The sequence below is a fragment of the Adiantum capillus-veneris genome, chromosome 9, assembly GCF_014529385.1.
Source record: "Adiantum capillus-veneris isolate H3 chromosome 9, ASM1452938v2, whole genome shotgun sequence".
Classification (NCBI taxonomy): domain Eukaryota; kingdom Viridiplantae; phylum Streptophyta; class Polypodiopsida; order Polypodiales; family Pteridaceae; genus Adiantum; species Adiantum capillus-veneris.
In genome coordinates, this window is record NC_140939.1 from 19,008,453 (window position 1) to 19,011,669 (window position 3,217).

The window sequence follows — 3,217 nt, forward strand, 5'->3', positions numbered from 1 at the left end:
CAGTTATATGGATGAAGGATACCTTGACTTTGATGGGTCCTTTCCATGCTTGAAGGACGTGGTTTACCTTGGCTTAAACTCCCTCGTCAACATTAACACATGAACTTCGTGGGCGATACCTTGCACACCAAGAGACCCTCTTTGGTTGCTCCCCATGGGAGAGTGGCTACTCAAGGCATCCTTGCTTGTGGTTATCTCAATGGTATAGAGTTATGGTAGGGAAGGATACCATCACCTTCTCTTATAAGTCCCTAGCTCTATCTTTAGAAGACCCATTTATTGCATGCCTATAACCAACCTTGCCTAGGCATCCTACCCCTATCCTAACATCTCTATTTGGTCGTTGGTTCACCTATACCTCATTCTTCTCACCCTTTTTGTATGTGGAGAAATAATTTTAGCAAAGTTATTATCCACCCTCGATCTCGCAATGCCACACATTTCAATTCATATGTAAACTACCATCAACATTTCTAGCTTCTAGTGGTATCATCTTTGACCCAAAGATTGACTCTTTGGGTCACCTTTGACTCTTTGGTTGAGGTAACATATTGTTATGATACTCTGCTTCTCAAGTGTCATAATGTGTCATACCATTATGATGCATTATATATTACTATCTTTTGTATCATATTTATATTATTTTCCCACCATATTGGTATATTAGAATCATAAGTGGTGCAGTAAAAATGGGATATGAGTTTCCATGACATTGTACCAAATCAACATTTACAATATCATAGCAATGACACTATCATACCAATATGACGTTGCTTTCTACCACTTAAAAATAAAAATAAAAAAATCATACCTTCCACAATTCTATTATGTATATCTATATTACCATATTATATGATTGCGTTGTTTTATTATACTAGTACACCGTCTAATGCTAGTAGATTACTATAATATTATTATCAGATTTATCGGACCAACATGACAGCATTATTATACCATTATCATGTTCCTCTTAAAGATATAATCTTGTATCTGACCTAGTATAATACAATAGTATGTGTGTGAACCGATATCATACCAAAAATGTACAAGTAGCATATTGGTATCATACTATTCTTAAAGAGTACTAATATAATAGAATGTCACAACTGTATGATATTTTTTTAGAAAGGTATAATCTTGTGGACGTGCCAAATGATATCATACCTCTTACCATTGTCGATATAATGCTAGCATAGTATTGTATTTAAGTCATTATAATATAGTATCATGTGTGTGAAACAATCATACCAATAAGACACTCATAAACAATCATACAATCATCATTTTGACATTGTGAGCTCCACCAAAAACAAAGAAGCTTATAGCATAAATTTAGCAATAACATATAACAAAAACCATAGCGAGGATTACTTTATAAATTGCGTGCGTCATGTTGTTTGCTTCTTGTCACCCACTTGCTTCTTTCTTGGACTACTTTTTCTTGCTTGCATTTGTGGGGTGTGCACTGTAATTTTAGTCTAGTGTGCTAGGAATGAGGTAGAAACCATAGGTAGAAAATACATTGTAGCATATTTTCATGCAACAATTTTAGCTACATAACACAAGGACGGCGCAATAACATCACAAGAAATAACATGTCGCACAACATAAAGATGGCACAATGATATCATAGGAAGATAATATGCATCAACCAACTCTATGTTGTATAAGACAACAACATAACACTGTAAAAGACAACAACATAACACTGATTTAGAGAGTACTACATAATACTTGGAGAATGTTGTAGGCTACATAGACATGCATTATAGCCCTCACTTTCAATAGCATTTCCTACACCAAGAGAATGGAACAAAGATGTTTAAGCTATGTAGGGCATTAAAATGTATCATACCTCTATGCCCAAGATACAATGCGGTTATGAAAGCACTATTGCATGTCATGGGTGCTATGCCTACATTGTAGCACTGTTATGCTTGAGAGAAGCGAGAGTGATTATATGAGCTACCAACACATGGTGGGGCTATGACATACCAAACATACATCTTAAACCTATACTTTGGGAGTCTTCTTGCTTTACTACTACTGTGGCGGGTGTTATAAGGTATGTGAAAAGGGTTATATGGTGTGCGGTCATGTATCATAGCCCTAGGCTTCAATAACATCAACCTAATCCCCCACATGTAATAAGGCAATAAGTCTGAGGGTGGCACGATGATTGGCATACATGATACAATAGGAAGTGCCTTGCCCTTCGGATTAGCAGCTACAATGATCTTTGCCTTTATTGGTTTTTAGTTGAAGCCTCCTGTCCTTCAACTAAACCACTACATCATTCTTGTGATGGCAAGGCATGAAATAAAAAGAGAACTGTTGTTGCCTCTATGCCTACAAGATAAGCAGCTATGTCAACTGCATAGCCCCATGTTTGCGCCATGATAGCATGCCCGTGTTGGTCGTGGTTAAGTGGCTATAAGGATCTCTGCATACACTACCTAGCACAAAAAGTGGGGTACAAGGGGTGCTCCGTGCCTACAATAGAATCCTTTAATATGCCATAGACAAGGATTCATGAAGGAACTAAACATGTACTAAATTCTCGGTAAGACCCTTCACATCGTGCTTAAACAAGCATGTACCATCGAGTAACAGACATATGTCACCACATGTGCAAAGCATGAACATGGGTCTATCAGTTATGTCATTTGCTCACGTGAGATCATCGGGCAAATTTCTTTTGCGAGATGTTTGAGAACTCTTAGCATTGCTATCAAACCAATCTAATAAAATAGAAACAATTCTTTGGTGAATGTCAAGCTTCGCGTGAGGCCTGGGTTTTTCAAGATCGTGCAAGACAGAGAACGCTGCTTTGAATCTCGTTCATCTCCTTGCAAGAGTTAGCGAGCTACTTGCTACTATTAAAATCACCAGCAAAAAATGTTCCATCACCATGCAAATAGATTAGCAACCATATTTCAAACATACCAACTTTTAAGTCCGTAAGATTAATAGAGAAGATTAAGGAGAGAATAAAGGACTTGATGAAAGCCCGCCCCCCTCCTCTCAATGGACTGCACAAAGCAAAAAGCGCCACCCTCTCATTTATGATATTGGAAGCAAAACACACTTGCAAAAGGCCCACTCCCACTGCAATGTTCTTTCCATAACATTCTTCTCATAGGCAAAAAGAAACCAATTCTACAAATACGTACGAGACCACCATGGTGATTTGAGTAAGACTTCATTTGAAAAGATA